Genomic DNA, 15,635 nt, shown 5'->3' on the forward strand with positions numbered 1-15,635 from the left:
TGCCTTCGGCTCAGGTCATGATCCCAGGGTCCTGGGATCGAGCCCCGTGTCGGGATCCCCACTTGGTGGGGAGCCTGCTTCTCCCTCTCCCACTCCCCCTGCTTGTGTTCCTGCTCTTGCTGTCTCTCTCTCTGTCAAATAAGTAAAATCTTTAAAAAAAAAAAGAAAATGCTTTACCGTCCAAGGAATGATGTCTCATTATTGTTTTATTTGCATTTCTTCAAGCATCAGAGAGGTGGTTGTCTCTTTACATATTTATGGCTGTTTGCACTGATCTTCTGTGAACTGTCTGCTCATCTCTTTGACTCTCAATTTTCCTGTTGGGTCGTTGTATATGGGGAATATTAACACTGTCTGTCAAATGTGCTGCAAACATTTTCCTCTAGTTTATTTTTAAAAAATTATTTCTTTCTTTTATGGTTTCTGTGTTTCCTGTCCTGCCTTAAGAAGACCTTAACATGCCAAGATTGTAAGACTTTTTCTATTTAAAAAAATATTGTTATCTTGTGTTTTTACTTTTAGACTTCTACCTCGGCTAGAATTTATCATTGCATGTGGTGTGAGGTAAGGGTTCAATTTTGTTTCCAAATGGCTAGCCATTTGTCCTGGCACTGTTTATTAAATAGCTAGATCTGGCTTTTGAATTTCAGCCCCGCCACTCATTAGCTGGATGACCTTGGGCAATCAGGCAGCATTTGACATAGCTGACCACATCCCTCTTGAAAGGTTCACTTTCCTCAGCCTCTGTGTCATAAGACTGTTTTGATTTTCCTTCCGCTTCTCTAGTTGGTCTTTTTGTCTCCCTTTTTGACCCATTCTTCCTTCCTTGACCATCATAAGATACTTGTTCTGCTGGGTGATTTCATCCAGGTCATGGCTTCAGCTGCTACTGAAATGCAGATGACTTAAAGATTTTTATGCCTAGCCTGGAGCTTTCAGATGAATTCTGCATCCGTGTATCCACCTGCCTACTTGACATCGATACCTGGATGTCCCACAGGGACCTCAAATGCAAGATTCCCAAAATGGTTTATGATTTGCTCCTCCATAATCAGCCCTCTTCCAAGAGTCCCCAAGGAATGCCATGATTGTCTTCCACTTACAAAAGCCATGCGTGAGAACACTATCCTTGACCAACCTCTACTCTCTCTCCTCTTGTTTCCAGTGCCCAAAACAAGCCCAGCACATAGCAGGTGCTCAATAAATCCTGAATGACTGATAAATATCCAGTTCGCCCCCAAGTCATGTTGCTATTATCTCCTAAATATCTTATGAATTAGACTGCTCCTATCTATTGCCACTCTCCCCGCCTTGGTCCAGTCACCATCTTGCACCTGGATTTTGCTCCCAACTCCTTGGTGATTTCCCAGCATGCACCTAAGCTCCTATGAGGCCCAAGCTCAGATCTGATCAGGTCACCCTCAAAAGTGAGTCACAGTTTCTATGGCTTCTCATGACTCTTTGGATGAGTCCTAAGCACCTACCATGGCCTGCCATCAACCTAGCCTCACTTGGCTTACTCCTGAGACCCTCTTCCTGAGTCGCCTAGCTTTCCCTGCCCTTCTCGCTGCCCTTGAGGATACTTCGATACCCTGTCCCCAGGGGACTTTCTTTGCAGTATATACGAGTTTTAAATAGAGGAAGCTTAAGAAATTCAGTACCTGGGCACCTGGGTGGCTCAGTCGGTTAAGCGACTGCCTTCAGCTCAGGTCATGATCCCAGGGTCCTGGGATCGAGCCCTGCATCAGGCTCCCCGCTCAGTGGGAAGCCTGCTTCTCCCTCTCCCACTCCCCCTGCTTGTGTTCCTGCTCTCACTATCTCTCTCTCTGTCAAATAAATAAATAAAAATCTTAAAAAAAAAAAAAAAAGAAATTCAGTACCTTTGTACCTTACCTTTAGGATTACAAAACACTCAGCTCGCCTTTTATAAAAAGACAGGGATATTTACACATCAGATTGCCGATACTAAGAATATAATCATCAGTCAGGTGGTGTGAAGTCTTCCCTTGTTAGAATTGTATTTATTCTGTATCTTGTCAGCCTAAAATTGAGACATGCCCTTGTGAGCATTTACAAGAGCTTCAGTGGGTAATTGTTATATTACCTCTAATCCTGAGACTGTATTACTAGTGTATTTTTTAAATAGGAAATGAGATCTACTCCCTGTATGTTTTAGGAAGTTGAATTTTTAAATATTTAATTCATCAACTGCCTTTCTTTGATCTCGTTGTAATTAATTCAGCCATTATAAAAACTCTTCAGATTATCTTGCAGTTAGCAAAAAACACTGGTTTTCATTGTTGTATCAACAATGAAAGAAGTCAAATTAAATGCTGATTATAGCAAAGACAAGGTTAAAACACAGTGCAGGATCTTCATTTTTTCCCTTGACGTTCCCAAGCCTGGAATGCTCATCCCCCTCACTTGTCCCATCCTAACTGTCACTTTTCTTCCCTTGTCACCTCCTCAGAGGTGACGAATTCCCCTAGTTCCTTCCCCACATCATTTCCTTTCCTTCATATTTATCACAAGCATAGTTATTAATTTACCTGTGCAATTCTTTGATGAATTTCTGTCTCTCCTACTATACAGTGAGGTTTATAAGTATTGTCCAGATCGTGGCACTTGAGAGAGAAAGAGGGAGCTATTGCTGGGTCAGTAGGCATACAAGGACTGTCCCAAACAATTCAGGATGTATCATCACCCCACTTAATAACAAGGAAGGGGCTACCATTTCCCCCCTCTCGCATACTATAATATCCCCAATTCCTTGCATATAGCTGGTGATGGATACATGTGAAGATCACATTCTAAGCCACCCTCAGTTTCTCCATCTGTGAAATGCATTCAAGGACAGTTCCACCCTCAGAGGGCTGTTGTAAGCAACAGGGCTGCCCCTCAGACGCTTCCCCCCCCACACACAAGAGTAAAGATAGAGCCCCCGGGCACCGGAGTGGCTCGTCGGTTAAGCTAAGCATCTGCCTTCAGCTCAGGTCATGATCCCAGGGTCCTGGGATCGAGCCCCGCATTGGTTTCCATGCTCAGCAGGGAGTCTGCTCCTCCCTCTCTCTGCCCTTCCTCCGCTTGTGCTCTCTCTTTCTCTCTCAAATAAATAAATAAAATCTTTTAAAAAAAGAGTACAGATGGAGGCCTATATGCCCTATTACTAAATATTGAAAAGTTATACATTCAGCTAACAGCTGCTGGGCAAAATACGTCTTTGTGTCTTCGCAAAAACAGCTTCAAAAAGACAACATAGGGGCGCCTGGGTGGCTCAGTTGGTTAAGCAACTGCCTTCGGCTCAGGTCATGATCCTGGAGTCCCGGGATCGAGTCCCGCATCGGGCTCCCTGCTCGGCGGGGAGTCTGCTTCTCCCTCCGACCCTCCCCCCTCTCATGTGCTCTCTCTCATTCTCTCTCTCTCAAATAAATAAAAATCTTTAAAAAAAAAATTAAAAAAAAAAAAAAAAAGACAACATAGGAGGATATGTGCAAAGCAACAGTCCACACCAAGTGACTGTGCACTTTCAAAATGGATTTGTTTTTGCTGCCAAAGACCATGGTTCACTCTGGGCCGTTGGAGGGGAGCTGGGGAGGGGGGGGAAGGGGACAGCTTTCTCCCACATTTGTTGAATCTGTCAGTCAGTTGTGATTAAGTCATGTGATGAATACCTTTTTGTTCTTGTTCCTCTTTTTTAAAAAAAATATTGATTTATTTTTATTAACATTTTTTTTTAAATCTTAAAAAAAAAGGTTTTCTTTATTTGCCAGAGACAGAGAGCACGAGAGCACAAGCGGGGGCAGCGGCAGGCAGAGGGAGAAGCAGGCTCCCCGCTCTACCTGTTGCAGGTGCTGGGGATTCAGCGGTAAATAAAACAAGAGTCCCTTTACGCACTTTCTAGTGCGGAAGACACACAGTAAACAAAGAAACATAACTATTTAAAATAACTCCAGATATACTATATTTCACGTGCGTGGCGCGGCTAGCGTTAGGCCTGACAGGTAGCAGGCCCCCAAGGAGCATCATCATCAGCTCTGACCTTGGGCTTGGTTTTGGTGCTGGGAAAAGGCGCGGCATCCTTCTCCGCCGTTCCCTCCTTTCACCGCCAGAGGGCGCGCCGCCCCATCTGTCCCCACCCTCCTTGGCACGCTTTTCCCCAACCTTAACAGTAATAGGACAGCCTCTTAGCCTCCAAACGGTCCTGTTCTGTGATTTTCCTGGGGGCCTGCCCTGTCCCAGGGAGTGGTTTCCTCCTAATAACGGCAATGGCAACCACCCCATGAAAAACTAAGAGCCCAGAGTTACTGAGTTTTATGTTGATCACACAGCACCTATAGGCACAATCAGCCAGGGTGCAGAGAGAGAGAGGGCTGTTCTGTCAGAGGGACCAGCGTGACTAAAGGTATGGAGAAGAGCAGCTGCAGGGTGATGTTCTGGGGCTACAAGAAGGTTGTTGCTGGGGTGGAAAGGACCAGCATGTGTGGGGAGTCAGCTCAGCAGAACCAGACTACCCTGGGACTTGTCTGGCTTGGTAAGGGTCTGGATTCATGCTGTGAGCACTGGGGAGCCACAGAAGAGCATGTAAGGAGTGACATTAATCCACTTTGCATTTTTATTTTTATTTTTTAAGGAAGGTTTTTTATTTTTTTTATTGTTTTATTTTTATTTTTTTTGAAAGATTTTATTTATTTATTTGAGAGAGAGAGAATGAGACAGAGCACATGAGAGGGGGAGGGTCAGAGGGAGAAGCAGACTCCCTGCCGAGCAGGGAGCCCGATGCGGGACTCGATGCGGGACTCGATCCCAGGACTCCAGGATCATGACCTGAGCCGAAGGCAGTCGCTTAACCAACTGAGCCACCCAGGCGCCCCAAGGAAGGCTTTTTATTTTTAAGTAATCTAGCCCACTGTGGGGCTAGAACTCACAACCCTGAGATCAAGAGCCTCAAGTTCTGCTCCACGAACTGAGCCAGCCAGGTGCCCACCGCTTTGCATTTTTAAGAGGTCATTTTGGGGAGCAGAGAGGGGGAGGGAGTGGAAGATAGTGGACACTGTTGGAGGTCTTTAACTATATACATGGAGACTTCTGGAAGCCAGTTTTCAACCATGAGGGAAGCCACAATTAGTGTGGTCAACTCTTTGGAAGGCGGAGAAGAGACAGAGAGTCTGTGATAATATTGCTGAGCCTCTGGATCTGGCCTCACCTAAGATCAGCCCTCTTATCAAATTCTTCTACCCTTTGACACTCCATAAATTAGATAGATTTTTACTAATTTCTTGTTTCAACCTCTCAATTGATTAGGACTGTTGCATTTACTGTATCTTTGAAAGGTTGTGTAATATAATGGATGTGGTAGGCTGAAAAGTGGTCCTCCTCAAAGATACCCACGTCCTAATTCCTGGAACCTGTGAGTGTTACTTTACGTGGCAAAACGACCCCCACAAACGTCTTTGTGGGTGTGATTATGCTCAGGATCTTGAAATGGGGAGATTATCCCGGATTATCCAGGTAGGCTCTAAATACAATCACTCTTAGAAAGGGGAAGGAGAGGGATATTTGACTAGAGACAGAAGAGAAAGCCATGCAGAGACAGAGGCAGAGATTGGAACAATGCAGATGCAGTCGGAGGTACCAGCATCCACCAGAAGCCAGAAGAACAAATAGAGCACATACAACGAATTCTCCCTTCGAGCCTCCAGAGAGAGGCAACCCACAGTAGGAGCTGAGCATCCCTGTACTTTCTTGCTGGGCGCGACAGGAAGTGTGTCTACTCCATTTTTCCTGAAGCAGAAGTTCCTCTTTGATGTTTAATAAGTCATAAAATAATTTTAAAGGAAAAACCTTTATTTTATTTTATCTTATTTTATTTTTTTAAAGATTTTATTTGTTTTTTGACAGAGGGAGACACAGTGAGAGAGGGAACACAAGCAGGGGGAGTGGGAGAAGGAGAAGCAGGCTTCCCGCGGAGCAGGGAGCCTGATGTGGGGCTCGATCCCAGGACCCTGGGATCACAACCTGAGCCGAAGACAGGCGCTTAATGACTGAGCTACCCTGGCGCCCCGGAAAAACCTTTATTTTAGTACTTTAAAAAAGTTTTTATTTAAATTCCAGTTAGTTAACATACAGTGTAATATTAGTTTCAGGTGTACAATATAGTGATCCAACACTTCCATACAACACCCAGTACTCATCATGACAGGCGCACTCCTTCATCCCCATCTCCTATTTCCCCCATCCCCCCATCCCACCTCCCCTCTGCTAACCAGCAGTTTCTTCTCTATAGTTAACAGTCTGTTTCTTGGTTTGCCTCTCTCTCTCTCTCTCTTTTTTTTTTTTTTGCCCTAGCAAATGTGTATTTTAAGAGAGATTTTAAGAGCATAAAAAGTAACATATTTTAAAAATATATTTTATTTATTTATTTGACAGAGAGACAGACAGCACAAGTAGGGGGAGCTGCAGAGGGAGAGGGAGAAGCAGACTCCCCGCTGAGTAGGGAGCCCAACAGGGGGCTCCATCCTAGGACCCTGGGATCATGACCCGAGCTGAAGGCAGACGGTTAACCAACCGAGCCACCCAGGCGCCCCAACAGCCTGGTTCTGAAAGCCCAAGGGCTTAAGGCAGCAATGCTGGAAGCAAGGCCAGAAAAGGGCAGCAGGGGCCACAGAGGCGAGTCAGGTTCAAGGGTGGGATGGTCCCCTCATCACAGCACTGCCACAAAGGGTTGTACACCTGGGCCCTGGCTGGCACAGCCACGGTCCTGTGTCTGGGGGAGCCACTGCAGAATGGACCAGACTAGGACCTCTGGAGCCCCCACCTCCATCCATGGTACCATCTCCTCCCTCCACACTACACCTGCTCTCACCTGCGAGTCCTTCTGAGCCTGAGCTCAGGAGTTCAGAATGGAAGGCAGTAGCTGAGAAGCAGAGGGGCATGAGAATGATGGAGAGAGTATTAGCACCAGGGTACAGAAGATGATGTCACTGAGCTGCATTCACTGTGGGCCACAGCTCAGAGTGGATGTTGACACGGACTCGGGGTGGCAGGGAGGGCTCCGGGAAGGGCTGGGTCTAATAGTTGCAGGTCAGGGGAGAGACTGAGGTGCAGTCAGAGATCCCCTGGGGATGATTACCAAGTAGGAAGCCAAGAATTGAACAGGCAAGAGAGCATTATGTTTGAGGTCCAGAGGTACATTAGGGATGTGACGAGACAGAAGTTTGGGACCCGAGTGTCCCATGGATCCTTACCAAAGATCCTGGGCACCATGGTTCTCGATTTTTGGCTCCAGAGCAGTTGAGGGCAGAGCAGCCCCAGAGCTGGGTCCGGGACTTTATACTGGGACTTTGATAGACACCCTTACCCCCCAGCTAGGGAACCTACTGGACTCACATGACAATAGAGGAGGCCAAGCTGCTGAAAGGGGAGGGGCATGCCACCCCCTGCTCTCTCTCTCAAATAAAATAAATAAATAAAATCTTTGAAAGGGGAGGGGTCGTGAAGACTCAGAGTTCTGTGTAAGACAATAGCCCATCAAGAAATGTTGCTAAACTAGCTCCATCTGGCCACCACCTTCCCAGCTGTCTCCAAACCTCAGGGTCAATGCGACCGTGGATACGCTCAAAGTGGTGACTCTAGCAAGTGCCTTTCTCTGAAGGCCGCTAGGGGAAACCCAGCTGGAAACACTTGCTTGTCAAGTCACCTGCCAGACTCCCACTTTTTCTAGACCTCCCATATTGCCCTGCCCTGGAGGTTTCAAGGGGTCCCTATACTCCCCCTGCAAGGGACCTCCAGACCCACCCTGTGTGTCTTTTTCAGACTCATTTGTGGGAAATGATGGGAGTTGCGGCATGATCTAGAAGAAGAGCAGGGGCTGCAGAAACTCCGCTGGAGAGAACCAGAAAGGAATAGGGAACCACAGGATAGACTTCCAGAATTCATAAAACAGACTGCAAGGCATCAGATTATAGAGTGTCTTGTCCAAAGGAACGCTCCATCCACGCTTCTTCCTAGGATTTTATTGTTACCATTAGCGTTATTTGTATGAGGAGAATATACGGGGGATATTATTAGGTGCGCCCCTCTGTTTCCTGATGGCTTCCTCCCCACGGCACAGGGAAAAGATCGGGAAGGTGAAAGAGCGAGAAAGCAGAGGCTTTATTTACATCCTTGTAAATGTGCACTGTTGCTGGGGGGGACTCCTCCCTCTCCTCTCTAAGTGCACGAGCAATACTGAGTGGGAGTGGTCTTGTTCCCGAAACCCAAGTTTGGCTGCCTTTCCCTGGAAAGGTCAATACTCAAGAGATGAGTTTTGATTGGGAAGGAAGAGGAGCATTATTCAGGCCAACCACTTGGGGAGAAGGCAGGCTCTTGTCCAAAGGCCAACTCCAAGGTTTCTGCCTGGTCTGGAGATTTTTTTTTTTTTTAAAGATTTTATTTATTTATTTGACAGAGAGAGGGAACAAAAACAGGGGGAATGGAAGAGGGAGAAGCAGGCTTCCCGCAGAGCAGGACCCTGGAATCATGACCTGAGCCGAAGGCAGATGCTTAACGACTGAGCCACCCAGGCGCCCCTGGTCTGGAGATTTTTAAAGGGGTTTAATCAGTTAAGGGAGCGCAGGGGTCTGTGACATTTCTGGCTTATGTGCAGACTGCATGATACCAGCTACTGAGTTACCTCCGTCCTGGGAGGTTGTGCAAGAAATTCTAGTTCCTTGGTGCCCAGGGTTTGGGCGGGTTGCACAAGAAGGTCTGATTACTCCATACCCAGGCGTTGTGCAAGAGTACTCTGTTCTTTCTGCAAAGGAGGGCAAGGTTTACAGATGTGCAAAGGGAGGTGGGTGAAGTCCTGCGTGTGACCTTAAAAAGAAACATTTTGCTAAAAGAGTTGCTGACTTGCTGGCCTCTGTGGCCTGGAAAAGTTCTGGTCCCTTATTGCCCAAGGCCAGTGGTCTGTAAATTTTAAAGAAAGCAAATTAATTCTGTTACAGATAAAGGGCCTTAAGTCAGCAAACAGGGAGTGTGTTACTTTGAAGCAAGATGACCCTTAAAACTGGCTGGAGGGCTGAGGATACATGCATATAAATAAGCCCTCCTCCCCTAATTTGGCAGGAGTCCGTGTGGGTTGGTATATGCTTTTGCTTTTGTTTATTTGTTTATTTTAAATATGGAACGCTTCACAAATTTGCATGTCATCCTTGTACAGGGGCCGCTCTAATCTCTGTATTGTTCCAGTTTTAGTGTATGTGCTATCCAAGCCAGCACTGGGTGGGTTGGTATTTGCATACGCAGATTTCCACAATGTCTCCTTGTGCCCATGGCACCCCAACAGGAGACCCAACCTTGGAGACGCACACTCACTTACGCAAAACAGCCGAAGGGACCGCAGACCTGGAAGAATTACATTCCTATCTTCTAGATGAATTAGCTGGGTACTTCATTCATAATTCTGAACCTACAAGCGAGGAATTCCTGGCCACATGAAGGAGAATGTTCTAGATAAACAGTACAACTGACTCTAAAGCCAAATCACAAAAATTATTAGTAGAAGAATTCATCTCTGTATAATTAAATTAGCTTCATAGAACGCTCATGAAACCTCTTGTCAGTCAAGAAGCAAGGCTGGTGGATCCAGCCAGTAAAAACCCAAAAAAGCTGGAGCACCCAACTGGCTCAGTCTGGGGAGCATGTGACTCTTGATTTCACGGTTGTGAGTTCGAGCCCCACATTTTAAGCCCAATGCGAGGCTTGAACTCAGGACTCTGAGATCAAGACCTGAGCTGAGATCAAGAGTTGGACGCTCTACTGACTGAGCCACCCAGGCATCCCCCAAAATAAAAAAAATCTTAAAAAAAAAAAAAAGAATCCAAGTTCTTATGTCCTGAAACATTTCTATCCAAAATGTTTCCGGAAATGGACTCAATTTGGATCATAAGGAATATGCTGGAGTCCCCAGTTTCCATAGTATTTACAAATGCATTTACTTTATTCAATACTGTTATGTACCAGCTAGAGGAAGTGTGATTATTTCGTTGTATGCGAAGAGCACGCTGAAGTTCTGAGACGCTAAGTCATTCAACAAAAAAAATCCCACAGCTTGTAAATGGTAGAGTCGGGTCCCTAAAGTCATCAAAGAGAATTATAAGCATATTATTTAAAATGAGGAAGGGGCTAAGGCCAGAAATTGGTAATAACATGAGGCTCAGGAGTGTAGTTGGGGATGGAGGTCAAAGGAAGGTAGTGCAATTTTTAATTTTAATTTTTAAAAAAGCATCAGCTGGAAGTTTGCCTTTGAAAATTTAAAAGGAACCTGGGTTGGGCAAAGAACCAGGGCCGTCTCCACCTGGCCAATAAGCAAAATGTTAGTGTTAAGCATGGGCGCTAAGGGGGACAGATAGAATGGGTTCGTTCTTATTTATTTATGTAATTTTTTTTTTTTTTAAGGGAGAGCGTGCCTCCTAGTGCGCAGGAGTAGGGGAGGGAAAAGGGAGGGGAGAGGGAGAGACAGAATCTTAAGCAGGCTCCTCGCCCAGCACAGAGCCCGAGGCAGGGGCTCTATGTCACATTCCTGAGATCCTGACCTGAGCCGAAATCAAGAGTTGGTCGCTTAACCCAGTGAGCCACCCAGGCACCCCTGGATCGTTCTTCTTCTTCTTCTTCTTCTTCTTCCTCCTCCTCCTCCTCCTCCTCCTCCTCCTTCTTCTTCTTCTTCCTCTTCTTCTTCTTCCCCTTCTTCTTCTTCTTCTTCTTCCTCTTCTTCTTCTTCTTCTCTTCTTTCTTTTTTAATGTTTTATTTATTTATTCATGAGAGTCAGAGAGAGAGAGGCAGAGGCAGGCTCCCCGCCTAGCAGGGACCCCAATGTGGGGCTCGATCCCAGGATCCTGGGATCATGCCCTGAGCCGAAGGCAGACGCTTAACCCTCTGAGCCACCCAGGTGCCCCTGGATCCTCATTCTTTATCAGTGGGGGGAATTGGCAGCACTCGGAGGGTGGGGAGAAGGGGCTGCCTGAGCTGAGCCCTGAAAGAGGATTGAATGACTCAGATGAAGGGCCAGGGGGGCATCAAGCGGAGACCCGCAGGTGAGCCAGGCTTGGAAGCCTGTTTGGGGAACTATGGGGAGTGAGCGTTGGGGTGCCTGGTGGAGGCCGGTAATGCTGGAGAAGGAGACAGTGCTGGAGAACAAGCAGGGCAGATCAGGAAGGACCTTGCTGGATGTGCTGGGCAGGTTGGATTGGGTTTCATCCTGGAGGCATCGCAGAATCGCTTCATGATTTTAAGCAGCCTCAAAGATCCAAACCAGGTCACGTCTGGGGCATACTACTGTAGGTGTTTCTTTGTTTTAATATTGTTTGCCGGAAGGTATTGACTGTTCTTTCTTCCAGGCTCTTTTCAAGAATGTTTGTAGTGTGAATAGCCTTGAAGCCTTGAAAGATAAAAGGGAGTATCTCCCTCCAGGGGGAAGGATGGATTTGTTTAGTGTCCTGTGAGTAGTGGTAAGATCTTCCCTTAGGACCAAAGCCAGGCCGGCTTACCACCCATTATGAAAAATTCAGATTTCCTGACTTCAGATACAGATTCGTCTCCTGTAATGCAATCCACTGGCATCCACTGGACCTCCTCCCTTGCCCTGTAGGAATTGTGGCTCAGGGGACAGGTGCACATGCTGGTACCTGATTACTCCCTGTTGCTGGGAGCAAAAGCTATCCTTTGTCTCTGACCCAGAAGTCTTGTGTCTTCTGGGAGAAACCATAGGATGTGGCAGGATACAGTAAGGTTAATATCAGTCCCTTCCTAGTTTCTGACAAATGGTTTATTTATGTTTGTCTTTATATATACTTCACCATTTCTGAAGAGCCTTATATGTTCTGTGCTGCTATTGACCATCAGGGTAAAGAAAGACAGACTCGGGGCGCCTGGGTGGCTCAGTCGGTTGAGTGCCTTGGCTCAGGTCACAATCCCAGAGTCCGGGGATCGAGCCCCATGTCAGGCTCCCTGCTCAGCGGGGATTCTGCTTCTCCCTCTCGCTCTGCCCCTCCCTGCTGCTCGTGCGCGCGCGCTCTCTTGCTCTCTCAAATAAATAAATAAAATCTTTAAAAACAAAAAAGAAAGACAAACTCATACATAAGTGATTTCATCTTATTAATAGAATTTATACTACTTTTTTTTAAAAGATTTTATTTATTTGAGAGAGAGAGAATGAGAGACAGAGAGCACGAGAGGGAAGAGGGTCAGAGGGAGAAGCAGACCCCCTGCTGAGCAGGGAGCCCGATGCGGGACTCGATCCCGGGACTCCAGGATCATGACCTGAGCCGAAGGCAGTTGCTTAACCAACTGAGCCACCCAGGCATCCCTAGAATTTATACTACTTTTGAGCAACTTTATTGGGATCTAGTTTACACATCGTAAAGTTTACCAGTTGGAAGTGTATGCGATTCGGTGATATTTTTGCAGACTACATTTTGAGATTTTCCATTTTGTGTCTAAGGGCACAGTCAGAGACTTTCCAGGAACATGTTCTAGGAGAAGACGGTTCCCACCGGGCAGTGGGAAGCCATCCAGGCAACACAATCACAGCGGGTTACATTGTGGGAGAAAACCCGCAAGAGTTAGGAAATCGGAATCTTTCTTCATTTTGCTGGTTTTATCCACTCCATCACTGAGAGGATTTGTTGAATTCTCTTTGACTTCTCCTCTCAAAGCATCTCGATTAGCACCGTCCAACAGAACTTTCTGCAATGATGGACACGTTCTCCATCATACTGTTCAACGTGGTATCCACCCCTTTAAATGTGGTTAATAAAATCAAGGAACTAAATCTTACATTTTATTTAATTTTAATTGATTAAAAGAGCCACTGTGATCAGTGGCTACCATATTGGAGACCATAGTTCTAAAAAAAAAAAAAAATGTCAAAACTGTGGCTTAGGAGAGACCCTCAAGATTTGTGATGAGGCCGCAGTGTTCTCCAGTATTTCCTCATCTGGAAGACATTTCTGAGCTGTGACCTGAAGTCAGCAGGTCCTGGGAGAGCTCCAGGTTCCAGCAATTCACTCTGGGCTTCAGTCTCTCTGGCTAATTGCAGGCTGCAGCTGACCCTGTCTCTGGTGGGTGAGCAGAGCGCTCCGGGGCCAGAAAACACAGTGTTTCGGGGGGCGGGTAGCAACTGCAGTGAGACCCCCATTTCAGGCACATACACTGGGGAAGCAGTCGTTCCTTGCTTCTGATCCATAGCTTGGTTTCAAAAGGAGCTAGAACTGCTAGGCTGTGTGCTCATTTTTCCAGCCCTCCAGCTGATTCTCGGGGCTCCCCTTGTACCCTTTGTACCCTTTCGATAAATTCCTTTTCTAACTGAATTACTCCGGGTGTGTTTATCCTGATTGAAATTTAGACTCCTCCCTGATGTAGAGGATATTTAAAGTTATAGCCCTGAGAAGATTGTTTTCCAATGTTTCGCCAACACTTACAGGGATATTTACCAGGAGACATTGTTCTGTGTCTTACAAATTAGACACATTTGTCATGCTATGTGCTCCTGGATACAAACACTAGTACCACTGAATGTATATATATAATAGGGTTTACTGAGGTGAAATGGAGAAATAGCTGAGCAGACTCGGTCCCCAGAACATTTAGTAGCCCCCCCAAATTTGTGTTTGGGCCAGGCGTAGCTTGATGGGATGCACCATCCCAGCCCCTCCCATGTTGCAGAGAGCTCACGTGAACTTTCCTCACGTCCATTCTGGTTCCCTTCAGAGTGATTTGGGAACTGGGAATTCTTCCAGGGTCCCAGAGAGCCCGAGACCAGCTCTGGGGACACTGCCCACTTCCTGCTGGAACCAGATCCCAAAGAATCTGCTTCAAACTAACACTGAGCTTTAGCCAGAAGCCCAACTATCCTCAGAGCATACCCCAGGCAGGAAATATGACTCTAGCTCGGCGCCATTGCCAACCCTGTTCCTTTCCCATGAGCTGGTCTGCATCCTCATGCACTTGTGCTCAGACTCAGAGGGAGTCTAGGTGAAGATAAGGAGGAGGGAGGAAGCAATTCACGGGGTGGTGGGGTGGGCTTCTATATGACCCCAACTGGGAACCAGGTTTATTGCTCCCTGGGGACCCCAGCTGCTCAGACTGAGGCTCCCCCTTGAGCTCTGGGCCCTGGCCATGCCAGCTAGCCAGGTGTGGGAACCAGATCCATGCTGCCACAGAGAACTCCTGTATCCAAGGACCAGAGTGCCCTTTGTGGTATGTGTAGCTGTAAGTGCACCTACTGGTCCAGCTTCCTGCCTCAGTGCCTTGAAATTGTTCCTTTCCTGGGGGAGGTGACATTAAGGCAAAAGGTGCCAAGTGGGACCTCTGACTGCATGTCTGTTCCTGTCATCAAGAAATGACAGACAGATGCCTCTAGGCTGGAGGCAGGAGAGGAGAGAGTGGGGAGGGAATTTCCATGCGTGGGTCCTCCTGGTAGGGCACCGTACTTCATCCTCCCTCTCTCCACCTCTTGCCCCAGATGCTTGTCATCCCCAGTCTCAAAACATGCATCTCTCCATCTTTCCAGTAGAAGGGAGGCTTGCCAGAGGGACTGGAGCTGATATTTCCCGTGGCAGCCGAAAGAGGAGCCTGGAGTCAGCCTGGCCTGGGATACAGGGGTGTGCAGGGCACACCGAAGCCTTTGGAGACCACAGACCTACACCCGCTATCTCATCGCAATACCACTCAAAATCAAGTAATGCTGAATGTGAATGCCATGCTGAACTGTGTGTGGAATTGCAAAGAACCGTTCTTTCTTGATTTTTTTTTTGCTTGCAACTTGTGGAATAAGGTAACCAGATCCGAACTCTTTCCTTAATTGTCCTCCTGCTTAGCTAGTTTTTGAAACAAGGGTGTGCTGTGCATTTTGAGGGGCGGAGGGCTGCCTCTGCATGGCCTGTCTTGCCTGTGGCTTTCCTCCTGAGAGATTGTTGGGAAGACTCCAGACAAACAGTCTAGTTTTTTGTGATTGCGGGTGTTGTAAGAGGAAGAATTTCAACTGGCTCAGGCATCTCTGGACCCAGCCGGCCCCAGGGCCCATCAGGGTGGTGCTTGGCAAGGCAGGTCTACTCTGAGCTCTGGGGACCTACATCATTTTGTCCAACTGACTTAAGTGCCCACTCAGGGTAGGTGGGTCCTCAGCTAGGGACAGTTTCACCAGTGTTTAGGATGGAAAGACCTATCTCCCCTCTGTTCCTGGATTCTGGCTGGAGGGTCGTGCTTGGTTCTAGCTCTGCAACTGCAGGCAGCAAATGGAAAGCTGTCCAGTCAGCTCTGCATAAAGCAGGTGGTCAGGGGTAAAAGGCTCCTGGGCTGAGAATATCTATTCCTATTACTGGCTGTCCCAGAAAAGAGGGTGGGGGGGACAGAGAGCTTTGTTCCAGGGCCCACCCCAGAGGCCAGGCCAGCCACTGCCAATGCTAAAAACAAAAGCTCCTGTCTCTTCCCCCCAACCTTTCTCTCCATCCAGATTTTCCATTGCTGAGGCCTTTTGCTTTGTCTCTTTCCACGCTCTGTGTCTCTTCTCTCCTATCACTCCATCCCTCTAATTCTTCTTTCTTTTCTTTTTTCTTTCTTTCTTTCTTTCTTTCTTTCTTTCTTTCTTTCTTTCTTT

The 15,635-nt window shown here is 47.0% G+C and overlaps 1 non-coding gene across 1 annotated transcript; it reads right to left on the reverse strand.

The window, feature by feature from the left end:
- Window positions 1-9,154: 9,154 nt before the first annotated feature.
- LOC117998388 lies at window positions 9,155-9,258 on the reverse strand. The gene has a single exon (XR_004675980.1). It is a non-coding gene; the product is annotated as a U6 spliceosomal RNA (small nuclear RNA).
- Between the last annotated feature and the right edge of the window lie 6,377 nt (window positions 9,259-15,635).

Source organism: Mirounga leonina, unplaced genomic scaffold (genome assembly GCF_011800145.1).
Source record: "Mirounga leonina isolate KUSES-001 unplaced genomic scaffold, KU_Mleo_1.0 Mir_376, whole genome shotgun sequence".
In the NCBI taxonomy this organism is placed as follows: domain Eukaryota; kingdom Metazoa; phylum Chordata; class Mammalia; order Carnivora; family Phocidae; genus Mirounga; species Mirounga leonina.